This window comes from Gadus chalcogrammus, chromosome 12 (genome assembly GCF_026213295.1).
Source record: "Gadus chalcogrammus isolate NIFS_2021 chromosome 12, NIFS_Gcha_1.0, whole genome shotgun sequence".
NCBI classification, from domain to species: Eukaryota; Metazoa; Chordata; class Actinopteri; order Gadiformes; family Gadidae; genus Gadus; species Gadus chalcogrammus.
This window is the reverse complement of record NC_079423.1, coordinates 6,602,886-6,622,280: the sequence shown is the minus strand read 5'-3', so window position 1 is coordinate 6,622,280 and position 19,395 is coordinate 6,602,886. Positions and strand designations below refer to the sequence as shown.

At 43.8% G+C, this 19,395-nt stretch overlaps 20 non-coding genes across 20 annotated transcripts; all 20 read right to left on the bottom strand.

Moving 5' to 3' along the window:
* Window positions 1–6,008: 6,008 nt before the first annotated feature.
* Window positions 6,009–6,127, bottom strand: LOC130399544 (5S ribosomal RNA). The gene has a single exon (XR_008902051.1). It is a non-coding gene; the product is annotated as a 5S ribosomal RNA (ribosomal RNA).
* Window positions 6,128–6,656: 529 nt separating this feature from the next.
* On the bottom strand, window positions 6,657–6,776 carry LOC130401132 (5S ribosomal RNA). Its single transcript, XR_008903590.1, has one exon. It is a non-coding gene; the product is annotated as a 5S ribosomal RNA (ribosomal RNA).
* A 521-nt stretch (window positions 6,777–7,297) lies between these two features.
* Window positions 7,298–7,417, bottom strand: LOC130401131 (5S ribosomal RNA). Its single transcript, XR_008903589.1, has one exon. It is a non-coding gene; the product is annotated as a 5S ribosomal RNA (ribosomal RNA).
* Window positions 7,418–7,957: 540 nt separating this feature from the next.
* Window positions 7,958–8,075, bottom strand: LOC130394677 (5S ribosomal RNA). Its single transcript, XR_008897812.1, has one exon. It is a non-coding gene; the product is annotated as a 5S ribosomal RNA (ribosomal RNA).
* A 529-nt stretch (window positions 8,076–8,604) lies between these two features.
* Window positions 8,605–8,723, bottom strand: LOC130394541 (5S ribosomal RNA). Its single transcript, XR_008897689.1, has one exon. It is a non-coding gene; the product is annotated as a 5S ribosomal RNA (ribosomal RNA).
* Window positions 8,724–9,251: 528 nt separating this feature from the next.
* On the bottom strand, window positions 9,252–9,370 carry LOC130399680 (5S ribosomal RNA). Its single transcript, XR_008902183.1, has one exon. It is a non-coding gene; the product is annotated as a 5S ribosomal RNA (ribosomal RNA).
* A 528-nt stretch (window positions 9,371–9,898) lies between these two features.
* Window positions 9,899–10,017, bottom strand: LOC130394529 (5S ribosomal RNA). The gene has a single exon (XR_008897678.1). It is a non-coding gene; the product is annotated as a 5S ribosomal RNA (ribosomal RNA).
* Window positions 10,018–10,544: 527 nt separating this feature from the next.
* LOC130394517 (5S ribosomal RNA) lies at window positions 10,545–10,663 on the bottom strand. The gene has a single exon (XR_008897667.1). It is a non-coding gene; the product is annotated as a 5S ribosomal RNA (ribosomal RNA).
* Window positions 10,664–11,192: 529 nt separating this feature from the next.
* On the bottom strand, window positions 11,193–11,311 carry LOC130394504 (5S ribosomal RNA). The gene has a single exon (XR_008897656.1). It is a non-coding gene; the product is annotated as a 5S ribosomal RNA (ribosomal RNA).
* Window positions 11,312–11,840: 529 nt separating this feature from the next.
* Window positions 11,841–11,959, bottom strand: LOC130394492 (5S ribosomal RNA). The gene has a single exon (XR_008897645.1). It is a non-coding gene; the product is annotated as a 5S ribosomal RNA (ribosomal RNA).
* A 518-nt stretch (window positions 11,960–12,477) lies between these two features.
* LOC130394480 (5S ribosomal RNA) lies at window positions 12,478–12,596 on the bottom strand. Its single transcript, XR_008897634.1, has one exon. It is a non-coding gene; the product is annotated as a 5S ribosomal RNA (ribosomal RNA).
* Window positions 12,597–13,125: 529 nt separating this feature from the next.
* Window positions 13,126–13,244, bottom strand: LOC130394468 (5S ribosomal RNA). Its single transcript, XR_008897623.1, has one exon. It is a non-coding gene; the product is annotated as a 5S ribosomal RNA (ribosomal RNA).
* Window positions 13,245–13,771: 527 nt separating this feature from the next.
* Window positions 13,772–13,890, bottom strand: LOC130394456 (5S ribosomal RNA). The gene has a single exon (XR_008897612.1). It is a non-coding gene; the product is annotated as a 5S ribosomal RNA (ribosomal RNA).
* Window positions 13,891–14,419: 529 nt separating this feature from the next.
* Window positions 14,420–14,538, bottom strand: LOC130394444 (5S ribosomal RNA). Its single transcript, XR_008897601.1, has one exon. It is a non-coding gene; the product is annotated as a 5S ribosomal RNA (ribosomal RNA).
* A 529-nt stretch (window positions 14,539–15,067) lies between these two features.
* LOC130394432 (5S ribosomal RNA) lies at window positions 15,068–15,186 on the bottom strand. Its single transcript, XR_008897590.1, has one exon. It is a non-coding gene; the product is annotated as a 5S ribosomal RNA (ribosomal RNA).
* Window positions 15,187–15,713: 527 nt separating this feature from the next.
* LOC130394417 (5S ribosomal RNA) lies at window positions 15,714–15,832 on the bottom strand. Its single transcript, XR_008897578.1, has one exon. It is a non-coding gene; the product is annotated as a 5S ribosomal RNA (ribosomal RNA).
* A 529-nt stretch (window positions 15,833–16,361) lies between these two features.
* LOC130394405 (5S ribosomal RNA) lies at window positions 16,362–16,480 on the bottom strand. Its single transcript, XR_008897567.1, has one exon. It is a non-coding gene; the product is annotated as a 5S ribosomal RNA (ribosomal RNA).
* Window positions 16,481–17,009: 529 nt separating this feature from the next.
* Window positions 17,010–17,128, bottom strand: LOC130394392 (5S ribosomal RNA). Its single transcript, XR_008897556.1, has one exon. It is a non-coding gene; the product is annotated as a 5S ribosomal RNA (ribosomal RNA).
* A 529-nt stretch (window positions 17,129–17,657) lies between these two features.
* LOC130394380 (5S ribosomal RNA) lies at window positions 17,658–17,776 on the bottom strand. The gene has a single exon (XR_008897545.1). It is a non-coding gene; the product is annotated as a 5S ribosomal RNA (ribosomal RNA).
* A 529-nt stretch (window positions 17,777–18,305) lies between these two features.
* LOC130394368 (5S ribosomal RNA) lies at window positions 18,306–18,424 on the bottom strand. Its single transcript, XR_008897534.1, has one exon. It is a non-coding gene; the product is annotated as a 5S ribosomal RNA (ribosomal RNA).
* Window positions 18,425–19,395: the final 971 nt, after the last annotated feature.

Here is a 19,395-nt window from a genome sequence, read left to right as displayed (position 1 = left end):
CCAGGCCCGACCCTGCTTAGCTTCCGAGATCAGACGAGATCGGGCATGTTCTTTTTTTTTTTATCTTTTTTTATTATTTTCCAGTTCACACATTTACAGCAACCGATAACAGAGTATTATTTACATACATCATCTCTGGGGAAACAAAAACTTTTACAAACCCAACTTAATCTCCTTCCCTTATCCTCCCCACATCAATTAATCCCAATGAAGGCAGGACAAATATTGCGCCAAATCAAAAAAATACAGCTCAATCTGCATGACCCGGTCTTTTCACCAGTTAAACACAATCTCCCCTCCCTCCCCTTCAGAGACTAATTTACTCCCACTCAAAAAGAAATTTTCCGCCTTGTCTCCTCCATACTTATACATTAAGTTCACATCTCTTTTCATTATTGATTTAAACAACATTTTTATTTTCACTTTCCGCCCCTCAAAGTGTGCGTAGTTCCTCCTGCAGACGACCGCGAGTCTGGCATGGCTCAAAACAAAATTCATTAGACAAAAATTAACATTTATTCTTTTTTCAAACGTACCAAACAAAAACAATGTCCTCCACCCTCCCTCCAAGTCTAAATCAGCAGCCCAGTTTTCTTTCAACAGTTCTTTCAAAAACTCAAAGAAATCAACTAACTCCCCACAGTCCAAAAAATAATGTAAAAAGCTCTCATGACCACTTTTGCAAACATCACACATCACATTTACATCATTATTAATCTTATTTAGCACCACGTTTGTATAAATCCTATTGTGTCTGATCAAGAAATCGTTGTTCTCACACTCTATTATTATACCTTATCCCCATATTTGACCATATTTTCTTTACATTCATACCCACAAACACTCTGCTCCACACTTTCTCAGCTGCCGGCTCCTTCATCACATCCACTATCAACCATCTGTATACTTTCTTCACACTCATTTCTCCAATTTTAGTCTTTTTCCCATTCTCCATCACATATAGCTCAGGCATACTTGTTTCTCCCTTCACCACACATTCACTTTGGATGATCCTGGCCCACTCTAAGGGTATACTGGTTTTAATCTTTTCATATATTTTATTTATTTTCTCTCTATTATCCATCCCCTCCACCTCGCATACCTGATCATAAATGCAATTGTTTCTCAAGAATCCTGGGATGACCTCATAAATGATGTCCTTTATTTGTCTAATCCCTCCTTCTATGAATTTGGGCTCATATAATGTTTTGCCATTGTGTTTAATTTTTTCGTTTAAAAACAGGCAGTTTTACCAACGGTTGTATCCTCTCGCATTCATATTGCATCTTAGGTAGGAATTTCCTCCAGGCTTCAAAGACCTCCCTATAAAATTCTGGTATGGTTATCGTCATTGACTGTTTTAGGCCCATGTACCACACATACTGTCCTATGCCACCCACATTCATATTTCTCCATAAAATCCTTCCACCCATATTTATATCCTCCCACAATATATTTCTTCACCGTTTTAATCCTTAATGCTGTCTTTTTTGTTTCTATATCTAATAAATTCAGCCCTCCTTCACACCTTTTTCCCACCAGTGTCCCATGTGCAATCTTAACTCCCTTCCCCTCCCATATAAAATCACACAATTTTGTTAAGGTCGTTCTTAACCCATATTGGCATTTCTAATACAGACAACACATACACATAGCCTGATAGTAGCAAACTATTAACCACTGTAACCTTTCCCTTTAACCTGAGCTTCCTTGCCTTCCACCTCCCACATACAGTTTTTATTTTGTTGATAACTCCTGTCCATGTTGTCTCAGTTGCCTCTTTAGTTTCAACACCTAAATATATGCCCAACACTTTAATATACCTATCCTGCACCCTTAAACCTACTCCCTCTCTCTCTATGTTACCTATATACATTATTTCGGATTTTTCTTTATTTATTCTCGCGCCCGACGCTCTCCCATATATCTCTGCCAATTCTAGCACCCTTTTCACACTGTTCCCATCCCTCACCGTTATTGTTGTGTCGTCTGCATATTGATTTATTGTATGTATGCTCCCAGATGGTAGTTGTATGCCCTGAACTCTTGCGTCGTTTTTAATTAGTAAGGCCAGGGGCTCTGCTGAAATGGCATAGAGCAACGCCGATAGGGGACATCCCTGCCTTATCGATCTCCCAAGACAAAATCTGTCAGTCAGCACTCCATTTACTTTGACACAGCTCCTTGCACCCTCGTACAACCTCCTGACCCACCCCACTAATCTCTCTCCAAATCCAAATCTCACCAGTAATCTAAATAAAAACTCATGCTCCACCCTATCAAATGCTTTATTCCAATCTATAGCTAACACTATTCCCCCTGCCCCGTCTCTCTTCATGAATTCTATTGTATCCCTAACTGTCGCTATTGTGTCAGCTATATCCCTACCTGGTATACTGTAACTTTGAGATGTTTTAATTATATTCCCTATCACTCGTTTTATTCTGTTAGCCAACACCTTGGCCAGAATTTTGTAATCTACATTTAGCAGACTTATAGGCCTATAATTCTGCAAGTCTAGTTTACTTCCTTTCTTCTTAAAAACTAAGGTAATCACACCTTCTACCATCCTACCCTGCACTATCCCTGTTTTCTCAGTCTCCCTGAATACCTCTACTAAAATTGATGCCATCTGCTCCTTATATACTTTATAAAATTCAATCCCTATCCCATCACTCCCAGGACTCTTCCCGCTTTTCAGCCCCTCTATCGCCTCCATCACCTCCATCCTACTTATCTCTCTGTCACACCATTCACTATCGTCCACACTCAGCTTGCTTTCTACACTATCCAGTACCTCCACTATACTGTCCTCCTCTAATCCACCCTCTGATATAACTCCCCATAAAACTCTTGCACCCTCTCCAGTATGGCCACATAGTCTGCTACTACCTCCCCTCCTTTTTCCTGATTTCATGTATATATGTCCTGCTTTGTTTGCTTTTTTCTAGGCCCAGAAAATACGCTGTGCACCTTTCTCCCTCCAGCGCATATTTAGCTTTGCTCCGTAAAATTGCTCCTCTACATTTCTCTGCCTCATATCTCTGAAGTTCCATCTTTACCTCTATATAATTCTCCATGCTGTAACCTTCTTCATTCTCTGCTTTACTCAGCTCTACCCTCAGTCTTTCCCTCAACTCCTTCTCATTCTTCATCATTTTCACTTTTCTTTTCTTACTGTACCAAATGCTTATTGATTTAATCTTATTCTTCACTTTCTCCCATATCTCCCCAATCTGAGTATCTGCCCTATTCTCTTCAACATATTCTTTAATTTTCTCATTCTCCATATCTAATAACTCCCTAATCTGTTGTTTATATTCATCCTCTTCAATATAACCTGCATTCAAAATCCACATCCCTCCCCCTATCTCCTCTCTCCCTACTTTAATTCTGAATCTCACCCCGTCGTGGTCACTCAGTGCATTTATTTCATGTCTTATTCGGTCTATATGTTTATGTTCTCTCCCTGTGTTAAAACCAAATCTATCCTGCTTTGTTTCAGTACACCATCCCTCATTTGTCTCCTGGTGAATTCCCTCCTCTCTGGATTCTCATTTCTCCACACATCTACTAAATTCTTGTCCTTCATCATGTCTAACAAGCTCTCCCTCGACTTTTCCCATCTGAACACTACACCTTGCCCTATATCTAACCTGCTACATTTAGTATTAAAATCCCCTACTATTATACATCTCCCAATCACTAGCCCTTTCAGCTCCTCTATTATAATTATTTTATCTATTTCTATATTCGGAACATATATATTAATTAGTCTAAACAACACATTTTGATACTTAAACTCTATGACTATTATCCTCCCTGTCCTATCTTTATATATCTCTTTTATCTCATCTACCCTATGTTTTTTAATCATTATAGCCACCCCTCTTGCTTCTTAGCCCCGTTATTATAATAAATCCCCCCCCCCCACACCTCCTTCACCTCTATAACTTTTACGTCATCCCAATTTGTCTCCTGTATGCATAGGATGTCACTTCTATATATATTTAAAAGTGACCTCAGTTTGCCCCTGTCCCTTAAACCATTCACATTAACAGAAGTTACTGTGGTCATGAGAGCTAAAAGAAAGAAAATATTTAAACCAAAAACCAAAGCAAGACTCACATGCCAGACCGCGGTCCTTTACTTCTCACTCCCCGTGTCTTCTCCTCCTCTGCTTTCCTTTTGGCGGCCAGTTCTTTTGTCTTCTTCCCTCCTTTTCGTCCTCTGCCCTCCTGTCTTTGCTCCTCATCTATTTTTTCCACCGGTTGTTCTGCTCTCCCTCGTTCACCGTCTGTAGCCTCCGACACATCATCGTACTCCGCTTTTCCCCCCTGCTCATCTGTTCGTCACCGTCCTTCTCAGCACTGTCGCCGCTGTCAGATCTATACCGCCAATCCAGTTCTTTTTCCGCTTCCTCGTTCTCACCTCCCGTCTCCTCTTCAGCTCCCCTTCCGTCATCGTTCTCTCCGTCTTTATCCTCCATCTGTTCTCCTCTCCTCCTCCCTCGCCGCTGCGTTCCGTTCCTCACACTCCCGCGCATAATGCCCTGTCTTCTGGCACCTGAAGCACTTGAAATCAGGGCACTCCCTGAAGATGTGTCCTGGCTTGATGCAGAGTCGGCACACCCGCACCTGTCGATCATGTATCACTCTAAAGTACTCCGCTCCTCTCAGTGTCTCTAACTTGGTTGAGTACGGGAGCGATCGTACCTGCTCATTAAAGCGGACTTTTAAAAATCTTGTCCCGTCCGCAATCTCCGTCCCCGGCCACTTGCGCCGTTTGATGACAGATATTGGCCGCACACCCCACTCCTCCAGCCTTGCCAGTATTGTTGCATCTTCCATGTAAACAGGCAAGTTAATAAATGACACCACCATGTCACTGTTCACAATCTCCCTGCCATGCACTAAGGCTCCTTTTACACGCACGCCGTCCAGGAGCTTGCGCTTTCCCACCTCATCCTTCATGGTGATTTCATAGTTTTTTTCCCCTCTCACACGGCATCCGCTCACCACTCCACATTGCACTGCCACTTCCCGCAGAATATCCATCAGAAATCACCGCTGTTCCCTCCACCTCAACGTCCACTGTCAGCTCTTTCCCGTACTCTTTCTGCCGTCCTTCTCCCGTTTCTGGCCGATTCTCAATCCCATTCCTTCCCTCTTCCTCCAGTGCTCCAACTCCACTGCTAGGCATTGTCTGCTCCGGTCCTTTGTCTGCTGCCATGTGGTCCATCCGTCAAATGAAAGCCTCCCCAAACAGCAAAAAAAGCTGTGGGGAGATTTAGAACTATAATTAAATTACGATTTTGTCAAAATAATATAATCTACAAATCAACAAGAAGAAAAAACACCAGGCTGCTGTATCAGCCTACTCTGCCAACAAACTTTTTCCTGCTTCCTTCACTTCCTGCTTTGCGCACCTGAACGAGATCAGACGAGATCGGGCGTGTTCAAGGGTGGTATGGCCGTACGGACAATTAGTGTAAGGCGCAAAACCAGGATTTATACAGTAGCAACATAAGGAGTGAGAAAGCTGCTGAGGCTCGACGTTTACACTCTTACAAAAACATCATTTAGTTAGATATAAACGGCATTAATTGATTCAGGTAGTACCCTATCCATGTAAACGATCATTGTGACATCTGAATTCATTAATTATCTGAAATACACTGCGTGTGCGTGTGATGTTTAAAATGTTTTGAACAAGGTTAACGGTTAAAGGTCAGAGAATGGGTGGTGATTTTTTGACGTCCTCCCATGATCTGAAGTGAGCGTGCGTGTTTGTGTTGGTGAAAGTTTAAGAAATGTACAACTGTCGGTTCAGCTCTCTGGTGCTCCCTGCTGGCAGTATCACTATACTGTCCTCCTGTTTCACAAAAATAGTTTGAGAGACGTTGTCAGTTTTTGTATGTTGCTTAAATCCTCCAAAGCGGTTGGCAGTAAACATCAGGTCACGGTACGCACTAGCCGGAGTCAATGAGCTCGAGTTGAAAAAGAAAATGCTTACAGCACCTGGTATTCCCAGGCGGTCTCCCATCCAAGTACTAACCAGGCCCGACCCTGCTTAGCTTCCGAGATCAGACGAGATCGGGCGTGTTCAGGGTGGTATGGCCGTAAGCAACTTAGTGCAGGCGCAAAACCAGGTTTATACAGTAGCACATAAGGAGTGAGAAAGCTGCTGAGGCTCGACGTTCACTCTTACAAAAACAATCATTAGTTAGATATAAACGGCAGTAATTGATTCAGTAGGACTCCTTATCCATGTAACGATCATTGTGACATCTGAATTCATTAATTATCTGAAATACACTGCGTGGGCGTGTGATGTTAAATGTTTGAACCAAGGTTAACGGTTAAAGTGGTCAGAGAATGGGTGGTGATTTTTTGACGTCCTCCCATGATCTGAAGTGAGCGTGCGTGTTGTGTTGGTGAAAGTTTAAGAAATGTACAACTGTCGGTTCAGCTCTCTGGTGCTCCCTGCTGGCAGTATCACTATACTGGTCCTCATGTTTCACAAAAATAGTTTTGAGAGACGTTGTCAGTTTTTGTATGTTGCTTAAATCCTCCCAAGCGGTTGGCAGTAAACATCAGGTCACGGTACGCCACGGTAGGCCACGGAGTCAATGAGCTCGAGTTGAAAAAAGAAAAAGCTTACAGCACCTGGTATTCCCAGGCGGTCTCCCATCCAAGTACTAACCAGGCCCGACCCTGCTTAGCTTCCGAGATCAGACGAGATCGGGCGTGTTTAAGGGTGGTATGGCCGTAAGCAATTAGTGCAGGCGCAAAACCAGGTTTTATACAGTAGCACATAAGGAGTGAGAAAGCTGCTGAGGCTCGACGTTACACTTTTACAAAAACAATCATTAGTTAGATATAAACGGCAGTAATTGATTCAGTAGGACTCCTTATCCATGTAAACGATCATTGTGACATCTGAATTCATTAATTATCTGAAATACACTGCGTGTGCGTGTGATGTTAAATGTTTGAACCAAGGTTAACGGTTAAAGTGTCAGAGAATGGGTGGTGATTTTTGACGTCCTCCCATGATCTGAAGTGAGCGTGCGTGTTTGTGTTGGTGAAAGTTAAGAAATGTACAACTGTCGGTTCAGCTCTCTGGTGCTCCCTGCTGGCAGTATCACTATACTGTCCTCATGTTTCACAAAAATAGTTTTGAGAGACGTTGTCAGTTTTTGTATGTTGCTTAAATCCTCCAAAGCGGTTGGCAGTAAACATCAGGTCGGTCACGGTACGCCACGGAGTCAATGAGCTCGAGTTGAAAAGGAAAAAGCTTACAGCACCTGGTATTCCCAGGCGGTCTCCCATCCAAGTACTAACCAGGCCCGACCCTGCTTAGCTTCCGAGATCAGACGAGATCGGGCGTGTTTAAGGGTGGTATGGCCGTAAGCAATTAGTGCAGGCGCAAAACCAGGTTTTATACAGTAGCACATAAGGAGTGAGAAAGCTGCTGAGGCTCGACGTTACACTCTTACAAAACAATCATTAGTTAGATATAAACGGCAGTAATTGATTCAGTAGGACTCCTTATCCATGTAAACGATCATTGTGACATCTGAATTCATTAATTATCTGAAATACACTGCGTGTGCGTGTGATGTTAAATGTTTGAACCAAGGTTAACGGTTAAAGTGTCAGAGAATGGGTGGTGATTTTTTGACGTCCTCCCATGATCTGAAGTGAGCGTGCGTGTTTGTGTTGGTGAAAGTTTAAGAAATGTACAACTGTCGGTTCAGCTCTCTGGTGCTCCCTGCTGGCAGTATCACTATACTGTCCTCATGTTTCACAAAAATAGTTTTGAGAGACGTTGTCAGTTTTTGTATGTTGCTTAAATCCTCCAAAGCGGTTGGCAGTAAACATCAGGTCACGGTACGCCACGGTAGGCCACGGAGTCAATGAGCTCGAGTTGAAAAAGGAGTTGAAAAAGAAAAAGCTTACAGCACCTGGTATTCCCAGGCGGTCTCCCATCCAAGTACTAACCAGGCCCGACCCTGCTTAGCTTCCGAGATCAGACGAGATCGGGCGTGTTCAGGGTGGTATGGCGTAAGCAATTAGTGCAGGCGCAAAACCAGGTTTATACAGTAGCACATAAGGAGTGAGAAAGCTGCTGAGGCTCGACGTTACACTCTTACAAAACAATCATTAGTTAGATATAAACGGCAGTAATTGATTCAGTAGGACTCCTTATCCATGTAAACGATCATGTGTGACATCTGAATTCATTAATTATCTGAAATACACTGCGTGTGCGTGTGATGTTAAATGTTTGAACCAAGGTTAACGGTTAAAGTGTCAGAGAATGGGTGGTGATTTTTTGACGTCCTCCCATGATCTGAATGTGAGCGTGCGTGTTTGTGTTGGTGAAAGTTTAAGAAATGTACAACTGTCGGTTCAGCTCTCTGGTGCTCCCTGCTGGCAGTATCACTATACTGTCCTCATGTTTCACAAAAATAGTTTTGAGAGACGTTGTCAGTTTTTGTATGTTGCTTAAATCCTCCAAAGCGGTTGGCAGTAAACATCAGGTCACGGTACGCCCCGGTAGGCCACGGAGTCAATGAGCTCGAGTTGAAAAAGAAAAAGCTTACAGCACCTGGTATTCCCAGGCGGTCTCCCATCCAAGTACTAACCAGGCCCGACCCTGCTTAGCTTCCGAGATCAGACGAGATCGGGCGTGTTCAGGGTGGTATGGCCGTAAGCAATTAGTGCAGGCGCAAACCAGGTTTTATACAGTAGCACATAAGGAGTGAGAAAGCTGCTGAGGCTCGACGTTACACTCTTACAAAAACAATCATTAGTTAGATATAAACGGCAGTAATTGATTCAGTAGGAACTCCTTATCCATGTAAACGATCATTGTGACATCTGAATTCATTAATTATCTGAAATACACTGCGTGTGCGTGTGATGTTAAATGTTTGAACCAAGGTTAACGGTTAAAGTGTCAGAGAATGGGTGGTGATTTTTTGACGTCCTCCCATGATCTGAAGTGAGCGTGCGTGTTTGTGTTGGTGAAAGTTTAAGAAATGTACAACTGTCGGTTCAGCTCTCTGGTGCTCCCTGCTGGCAGTATCACTATACTGTCCTCATGTTTCACAAAATAGTTTTGAGAGACGTTGTCAGTTTTTGTATGTTGCTTAAATCCTCCAAAGCGGTTGGCAGTAAACATCAGGTCACGGTACGCCACGGTAGGCCACGGAGTCAATGAGCTCGAGTTGAAAAAGAAAAAGCTTACAGCACCCGGTATTCCCAGGCGGTCTCCCATCCAAGTACTAACCAGGCCCGACCCTGCTTAGCTTCCGAGATCAGACGAGATCGGGCGTGTTCAGGGTGGTATGGCCGTAAGCAATTAGTGCAGGCGCAAAACCAGGTTTATACAGTAGCACATAAGGAGTGAGAAAGCTGCTGAGGCTCGACGTTACACTTTTACAAAAACAATCATTAGTTAGATATAAACGGCAGTAATTGATTCAGTAGGACTCCTTATCCATGTAAACGATCATTGTGACATCTGAATTCATTAATTATCTGAAATACACTGCGTGTGCGTGTGATGTTAAATGTTTGAACCAAGGTTAACGGTTAAAGTGTCAGAGAATGGGTGGTGATTTTTTGACGTCCTCCCATGATCTGAAGTGAGCGTGCGTGTTTGTGTTGGTGAAAGTTTAAGAAATGTACAACTGTCGGTTCAGCTCTCTGGTGCTCCCTGCTGGCAGTATCACTATACTGTCCTCATGTTTCACAAAAATAGTTTTGAGAGACGTTGTCAGTTTTTGTATGTTGCTTAAATCCTCCAAAGCGGTTGGCAGTAAACATCAGGTCACGGTACGCCACGGTAGGGCACGGAGTCAATGAGCTCGAGTTGAAAAAGAAAAAGCTTACAGCACCTGGTATTCCCAGGCGGTCTCCCATCCAAGTACTAACCAGGCCCGACCCTGCTTAGCTTCCGAGATCAGACGAGATCGGGCGTGTTCAGGGTGGTATGGCCGTAAGCAATTAGTGCAGGCGCAAAACCAGGTTTTATACAGTAGCACATAAGGAGTGAGAAAGCTGCTGAGGCTCGACGTTACACTTTACAAAAACAATCATTAGTTAGATATAAACGGCAGTAATTGATTCAGTAGGACTCCTTATCCATGTAAACGATCATTGTGACATCTGAATTCATTAATTATCTGAAATACACTGCGTGTGCGTGTGATGTTAAATGTTTGAACCAAGGTTAACGGTTAAAGTGTCAGAGAATGGGTGGTGATTTTTTGACGTCCTCCCATGATCTGAAGTGAGCGTGCGTGTTTGTGTTGGTGAAAGTTTAAGAAATGTACAACTGTCGGTTCAGCTCTCTGGTGCTCCCTGCTGGCAGTATCACTATACTGTCCTCATGTTTCACAAAAATAGTTTTGAGAGACGTTGTCAGTTTTTGTATGTTGCTTAAATCCTCCAAAGCGGTTGGCAGTAAACATCAGGTCACGGTACGCCACGGTAGGCCACGGAGTCAATGAGCTCGAGTTGAAAAAGAAAAGCTTACAGCACCTGGTATTCCCAGGCGGTCTCCCATCCAAGTACTAACCAGGCCCGACCCTGCTTAGCTTCCGAGATCAGACGAGATCGGGCGTGTTCAGGGTGGTATGGCCGTAAGCAATTAGTGCAGGCGCAAAACCAGGTTTTATACAGTAGCACATAAGGAGTGAGAAAGCTGCTGAGGCTCGACGTTACACTTTTACAAAAACAATCATTAGTTAGATATAAACGGCAGTAATTGATTCAGTAGGACTCCTTATCCATGTAAACGATCATTGTGACATCTGAATTCATTAATTATCTGAAATACACTGCGTGTGCGTGTGATGTTAAATGTTTGAACCAAGGTTAACGGTTAAAGTGTCAGAGAATGGGTGGTGATTTTTTGACGTCCTCCCATGATCTGAAGTGAGCGTGCGTGTTTGTGTTGGTGAAAGTTTAAGAAATGTACAACTGTCGGTTCAGCTCTCTGGTGCTCCCTGCTGGCAGTATCACTATACTGTCCTCATGTTTCACAAAAATAGTTTTGAGAGACGTTGTCAGTTTTTGTATGTTGCTTAAATCCTCCAAAGCGGTTGGCAGTAAACATCAGGTCACGGTACGCCACGGTAGGCCACGGAGTCAATGAGCTCGAGTTGAAAAAGAAAAAGCTTACAGCACCTGGTATTCCCAGGCGGTCTCCCATCCAAGTACTAACCAGGCCCGACCCTGCTTAGCTTCCGAGATCAGACGAGATCGGGCGTGTTCAGGGTGGTATGGCCGTAAGCAATTAGTGCAGGCGCAAAACCAGGTTTTATACAGTAGCACATAAGGAGTGAGAAAGCTGCTGAGGCTCGACGTTACACTCTTACAAAAACAATCATTAGTTAGATATAAACGGCAGTAATTGATTCAGTAGGACTCCTTATCCATGTAAACGATCATTGTGACATCTGAATTCATTAATTATCTGAAATACACTGCGTGTGCGTGTGATGTTAAATGTTTGAACCAAGGTTAACGGTTAAAGTGTCAGAGAATGGGTGGTGATTTTTTGACGTCCTCCCATGATCTGAAGTGAGCGTGCGTGTTTGTGTTGGTGAAAGTTTAAGAAATGTACAACTGTCGGTTCAGCTCTCTGGTGCTCCCTGCTGGCAGTATCACTATACTGTCCTCATGTTTCACAAAAATAGTTTTGAGAGACGTTGTCAGTTTTTGTATGTTGCTTAAATCCTCCAAAGCGGTTGGCAGTAAACATCAGGTCACGGTACGCCACGGTAGGCCACGGAGTCAATGAGCTCGAGTTGAAAAAGAAAAAGCTTACAGCACCTGGTATTCCCAGGCGGTCTCCCATCCAAGTACTAACCAGGCCCGACCCTGCTTAGCTTCCGAGATCAGACGAGATCGGGCGTGTTCAGGGTGGTATGGCCGTAAGCAATTAGTGCAGGCGCAAAACCAGGTTTTATACAGTAGCACATAAGGAGTGAGAAAGCTGCTGAGGCTCGACGTTACACTTTACAAAAACAATCATTAGTTAGATATAAACGGCAGTAATTGATTCAGTAGGACTCCTTATCCATGTAAACGATCATTGTGACATCTGAATTCATTAATTATCTGAAATACACTGCGTGTGCGTGTGATGTTAAATGTTTGAACCAAGGTTAACGGTTAAAGTGTCAGAGAATGGGTGGTGATTTTTTGACGTCCTCCCATGATCTGAAGTGAGCGTGCGTGTTTGTGTTGGTGAAAGTTTAAGAAATGTACAACTGTCGGTTCAGCTCTCTGGTGCTCCCTGCTGGCAGTATCACTATACTGTCCTCATGTTTCACAAAAATAGTTTTGAGAGACGTTGTCAGTTTTTGTATGTTGCTTAAATCCTCCAAAGCGGTTGGCAGTAAACATCAGGTCACGGTACGCCACGGAGTCAATGAGCTCGAGTTGAAAAAGAAAAAGCTTACAGCACCTGGTATTCCCAGGCGGTCTCCCATCCAAGTACTAACCAGGCCCGACCCTGCTTAGCTTCCGAGATCAGACGAGATCGGGCGTGTTCAGGGTGGTATGGCCGTAAGCAATTAGTGCAGGCGCAAAACCAGGTTTTATACAGTAGCACATAAGGAGTGAGAAAGCTGCTGAGGCTCGACGTTACACTCTTACAAAAACAATCATTAGTTAGATATAAACGGCAGTAATTGATTCAGTAGGACTCCTTATCCATGTAAACGATCATTGTGACATCTGAATTCATTAATTATCTGAAATACACTGCGTGTGCGTGTGATGTTAAATGTTTGAACCAAGGTTAACGGTTAAAGTGTCAGAGAATGGGTGGTGATTTTTTGACGTCCTCCCATGATCTGAAGTGAGCGTGCGTGTTTGTGTTGGTGAAAGTTTAAGAAATGTACAACTGTCGGTTCAGCTCTCTGGTGCTCCCTGCTGGCAGTATCACTATACTGTCCTCATGTTTCACAAAAATAGTTTTGAGAGACGTTGTCAGTTTTTGTATGTTGCTTAAATCCTCCAAAGCGGTTGGCAGTAAACATCAGGTCACGGTACGCCACGGTAGGCCACGGAGTCAATGAGCTCGAGTTGAAAAAGAAAAAGCTTACAGCACCTGGTATTCCCAGGCGGTCTCCCATCCAAGTACTAACCAGGCCCGACCCTGCTTAGCTTCCGAGATCAGACGAGATCGGGCGTGTTCAGGGTGGTATGGCCGTAAGCAATTAGTGCAGGCGCAAAACCAGGTTTTATACAGTAGCACATAAGGAGTGAGAAAGCTGCTGAGGCTCGACGTTACACTTTACAAAAACAATCATTAGTTAGATATAAACGGCAGTAATTGATTCAGTAGGACTCCTTATCCATGTAAACGATCATTGTGACATCTGAATTCATTAATTATCTGAAATACACTGCGTGTGCGTGTGATGTTAAATGTTTGAACCAAGGTTAACGGTTAAAGTGTCAGAGAATGGGTGGTGATTTTTGACGTCCTCCCATGATCTGAAGTGAGCGTGCGTGTTTGTGTTGGTGAAAGTTTAAGAAATGTACAACTGTCGGTTCAGCTCTCTGGTGCTCCCTGCTGGCAGTATCACTATACTGTCCTCATGTTTCACAAAAATAGTTTTGAGAGACGTTGTCAGTTTTTGTATGTTGCTTAAATCCTCCAAAGCGGTTGGCAGTAAACATCAGGTCACGGTACGCCACGGTAGGCCACGGAGTCAATGAGCTCGAGTTGAAAAAGAAAAAGCTTACAGCACCTGGTATTCCCAGGCGGTCTCCCATCCAAGTACTAACCAGGCCCGACCCTGCTTAGCTTCCGAGATCAGACGAGATCGGGCGTGTTCAGGGTGGTATGGCCGTAAGCAATTAGTGCAGGCGCAAAACCAGGTTTTATACAGTAGCACATAAGGAGTGAGAAAGCTGCTGAGGCTCGACGTTACACTCTTACAAAAACAATCATTAGTTAGATATAAACGGCAGTAATTGATTCAGTAGGACTCCTTATCCATGTAAACGATCATTGTGACATCTGAATTCATTAATTATCTGAAATACACTGCGTGTGCGTGTGATGTTAAATGTTTGAACCAAGGTTAACGGTTAAAGTGTCAGAGAATGGGTGGTGATTTTTTGACGTCCTCCCATGATCTGAAGTGAGCGTGCGTGTTTGTGTTGGTGAAAGTTTAAGAAATGTACAACTGTCGGTTCAGCTCTCTGGTGCTCCCTGCTGGCAGTATCACTATACTGTCCTCATGTTTCACAAAAATAGTTTTGAGAGACGTTGTCAGTTTTTGTATGTTGCTTAAATCCTCCAAAGCGGTTGGCAGTAAACATCAGGTCACGGTACGCCACGGTAGGCCACGGAGTCAATGAGCTCGAGTTGAAAAAGAAAAAGCTTACAGCACCTGGTATTCCCAGGCGGTCTCCCATCCAAGTACTAACCAGGCCCGACCCTGCTTAGCTTCCGAGATCAGACGAGATCGGGCGTGTTCAGGGTGGTATGGCCGTAAGCAATTAGTGCAGGCGCAAAACCAGGTTTTATACAGTAGCACATAAGGAGTGAGAAAGCTGCTGAGGCTCGACGTTACACTCTTACAAAAACAATCATTAGTTAGATATAAACGGCAGTAATTGATTCAGTAGGACTCCTTATCCATGTAAACGATCATTGTGACATCTGAATTCATTAATTATCTGAAATACACTGCGTGTGCGTGTGATGTTAAATGTTTGAACCAAGGTTAACGGTTAAAGTGTCAGAGAATGGGTGGTGATTTTTTGACGTCCTCCCATGATCTGAAGTGAGCGTGCGTGTTTGTGTTGGTGAAAGTTTAAGAAATGTACAACTGTCGGTTCAGCTCTCTGGTGCTCCCTGCTGGCAGTATCACTATACTGTCCTCATGTTTCACAAAAATAGTTTTGAGAGACGTTGTCAGTTTTTGTATGTTGCTTAAATCCTCCAAAGCGGTTGGCAGTAAACATCAGGTCACGGTACGCCACGGTAGGCCACGGAGTCAATGAGCTCGAGTTGAAAAAGAAAAAGCTTACAGCACCTGGTATTCCCAGGCGGTCTCCCATCCAAGTACTAACCAGGCCCGACCCTGCTTAGCTTCCGAGATCAGACGAGATCGGGCGTGTTCAGGGTGGTATGGCCGTAAGCAATTAGTGCAGGCGCAAAACCAGGTTTTATACAGTAGCACATAAGGAGTGAGAAAGCTGCTGAGGCTCGACGTTACACTTTACAAAACAATCATTAGTTAGATATAAACGGCAGTAATTGATTCAGTAGGACTCCTTATCCATGTAAACGATCATTGTGACATCTGAATTCATTAATTATCTGAAATACACTGCGTGTGCGTGTGATGTTAAATGTTTGAACCAAGGTTAACGGTTAAAGTGTCAGAGAATGGGTGGTGATTTTTTGACGTCCTCCCATGATCTGAAGTGAGCGTGCGTGTTTGTGTTGGTGAAAGTTTAAGAAATGTACAACTGTCGGTTCAGCTCTCTGGTGCTCCCTGCTGGCAGTATCACTATACTGTCCTCATGTTTCACAAAAATAGTTTTGAGAGACGTTGTCAGTTTTTGTATGTTGCTTAAATCCTCCAAAGCGGTTGGCAGTAAACATCAGGTCACGGTACGCCACGGTAGGCCACGGAGTCAATGAGCTCGAGTTGAAAAAGAAAAAGCTTACAGCACCTGGTATTCCCAGGCGGTCTCCCATCCAAGTACTAACCAGGCCCGACCCTGCTTAGCTTCCGAGATCAGACGAGATCGGGCGTGTTCAGGGTGGTATGGCCGTAAGCAATTAGTGCAGGCGCAAAACCAGGTTTTATACAGTAGCACATAAGGAGTGAGAAAGCTGCTGAGGCTCGACGTTACACTTTTACAAAAACAATCATTAGTTAGATATAAACGGCAGTAATTGATTCAGTAGGACTCCTTATCCATGTAAACGATCATTGTGACATCTGAATTCATTAATTATCTGAAATACACTGCGTGTGCGTGTGATGTTAAATGTTTGAACCAAGGTTAACGGTTAAAGTGTCAGAGAATGGGTGGTGATTTTTTGACGTCCTCCCATGATCTGAAGTGAGCGTGCGTGTTTGTGTTGGTGAAAGTTTAAGAAATGTACAACTGTCGGTTCAGCTCTCTGGTGCTCCCTGCTGGCAGTATCACTATACTGTCCTCATGTTTCACAAAAATAGTTTTGAGAGACGTTGTCAGTTTTTGTATGTTGCTTAAATCCTCCAAAGCGGTTGGCAGTAAACATCAGGTCACGGTACGCCACGGTAGGCCACGGAGTCAATGAGCTCGAGTTGAAAAAGAAAAAGCTTACAGCACCTGGTATTCCCAGGCGGTCTCCCATCCAAGTACTAACCAGGCCCGACCCTGCTTAGCTTCCGAGATCAGACGAGATCGGGCGTGTTCAGGGTGGTATGGCCGTAAGCAATTAGTGCAGGCGCAAAACCAGGTTTTATACAGTAGCACATAAGGAGTGAGAAAGCTGCTGAGGCTCGACGTTACACTTTTACAAAAACAATCATTAGTTAGATATAAACGGCAGTAATTGATTCAGTAGGACTCCTTATCCATGTAAACGATCATTGTGACATCTGAATTCATTAATTATCTGAAATACACTGCGTGTGCGTGTGATGTTAAATGTTTGAACCAAGGTTAACGGTTAAAGTGTCAGAGAATGGGTGGTGATTTTTTGACGTCCTCCCATGATCTGAAGTGAGCGTGCGTGTTTGTGTTGGTGAAAGTTTAAGAAATGTACAACTGTCGGTTCAGCTCTCTGGTGCTCCCTGCTGGCAGTATCACTATACTGTCCTCATGTTTCACAAAAATAGTTTTGAGAGACGTTGTCAGTTTTTGTATGTTGCTTAAATCCTCCAAAGCGGTTGGCAGTAAACATCAGGTCACGGTACGCCACGGTAGGCCACGGAGTCAATGAGCTCGAGTTGAAAAAGAAAAAGCTTACAGCACCTGGTATTCCCAGGCGGTCTCCCATCCAAGTACTAACCAGGCCCGACCCTGCTTAGCTTCCGAGATCAGACGAGATCGGGCGTGTTCAGGGTGGTATGGCCGTAAGCAATTAGTGCAGGCGCAAAACCAGGTTTTATACAGTAGCACATAAGGAGTGAGAAAGCTGCTGAGGCTCGACGTTACACTTTTACAAAAACAATCATTAGTTAGATATAAACGGCAGTAATTGATTCAGTAGGACTCCTTATCCATGTAAACGATCATTGTGACATCTGAATTCATTAATTATCTGAAATACACTGCGTGTGCGTGTGATGTTAAATGTTTGAACCAAGGTTAACGGTTAAAGTGTCAGAGAATGGGTGGTGATTTTTTGACGTCCTCCCATGATCTGAAGTGAGCGTGCGTGTTTGTGTTGGTGAAAGTTTAAGAAATGTACAACTGTCGGTTCAGCTCTCTGGTGCTCCCTGCTGGCAGTATCACTATACTGTCCTCATGTTTCACAAAAATAGTTTTGAGAGACGTTGTCAGTTTTTGTATGTTGCTTAAATCCTCCAAAGCGGTTGGCAGTAAACATCAGGTCACGGTACGCCACGGTAGGCCACGGAGTCAATGAGCTCGAGTTGAAAAAGAAAAAGCTTACAGCACCTGGTATTCCCAGGCGGTCTCCCATCCAAGTACTAACCAGGCCCGACCCTGCTTAGCTTCCGAGATCAGACGAGATCGGGCGTGTTCAGGGTGGTATGGCCGTAAGCAATTAGTGCAGGCGCAAAACCAGGTTTTATACAGTAGCACATAAGGAGTGAGAAAGCTGCTGAGGCTCGACGTTACACTTTTACAAAAACAATCATTAGTTAGATATAAACGGCAGTAATTGATTCAGTAGGACTCCTTATCCATGTAAACGATCATTGTGACATCTGAATTCATTAATTATCTGAAATACACTGCGTGTGCGTGTGATGTTAAATGTTTGAACCAAGGTTAACGGTTAAAGTGTCAGAGAATGGGTGGTGATTTTTTGACGTCCTCCCATGATCTGAAGTGAGCGTGCGTGTTTGTGTTGGTGAAAGTTTAAGAAATGTACAACTGTCGGTTCAGCTCTCTGGTGCTCCCTGCTGGCAGTATCACTATACTGTCCTCATGTTTCACAAAAATAGTTTTGAGAGACGTTGTCAGTTTTTGTATGTTGCTTAAATCCTCCAAAGCGGTTGGCAGTAAACATCAGGTCACGGTACGCCACGGTAGGCCACGGAGTCAATGAGCTCGAGTTGAAAAAGAAAAAGCTTACAGCACCTGGTATTCCCAGGCGGTCTCCCATCCAAGTACTAACCAGGCCCGACCCTGCTTAGCTTCCGAGATCAGACGAGATCGGGCGTGTTCAGGGTGGTATGGCCGTAAGCAATTAGTGCAGGCGCAAAACCAGGTTTTATACAGTAGCACATAAGGAGTGAGAAAGCTGCTGAGGCTCGACGTTACACTTTTACAAAAACAATCATTAGTTAGATATAAACGGCAGTAATTGATTCAGTAGGACTCCTTATCCATGTAAACGATCATTGTGACATCTGAATTCATTAATTATCTGAAATACACTGCGTGTGCGTGTGATGTTAAATGTTTGAACCAAGGTTAACGGTTAAAGTGTCAGAGAATGGGTGGTGATTTTTTGACGTCCTCCCATGATCTGAAGTGAGCGTGCGTGTTTGTGTTGGTGAAAGTTTAAGAAATGTACAACTGTCGGTTCAGCTCTCTGGTGCTCCCTGCTGGCAGTATCACTATACTGTCCTCATGTTTCACAAAAATAGTTTTGAGAGACGTTGTCAGTTTTTGTATGTTGCTTAAATCCTCCAAAGCGGTTGGCAGTAAACATCAGGTCACGGTACCCACGGTAGGAACGGAGGCAATGAGCTGAGTTTAAAAGAAAAAAGTTTACAGCACCTGGTATTCCAGGCGTTCCTCCCATCCAAGTACTAACAGCCCCCGAGACCCTGCTTTAGCTTTAAGATCAGAACGAGAATCGGGCGGGTTCAGGGGGGTATGGCCTTAAGCAAGTTGGGCAGCGCAAAACCAGTGTGTCATACAGTAGCACATAAGATGAGAAAGCTGCTGAGGCGCGTGTTCCTTTTACAAAAACAACATAGGTGATGATAACGCAGTCATGGATTCATAGGACTCCTTATCCATGTAAACGATCATTGTGACATCTGAAGTCATTATTATTCTGAATACCGCGGGGGCGTGGGACGGTAAAATGTTTGAACCAAGGTTAACGGTTAAAGTGTCAGAGAATGGTGGTGGATTTTTTGACGTCCTCCCATGATCGAAGTGCGTTGCGTTTTGTGTTGGTGAAGTTTAAGAAATGTACAACTGT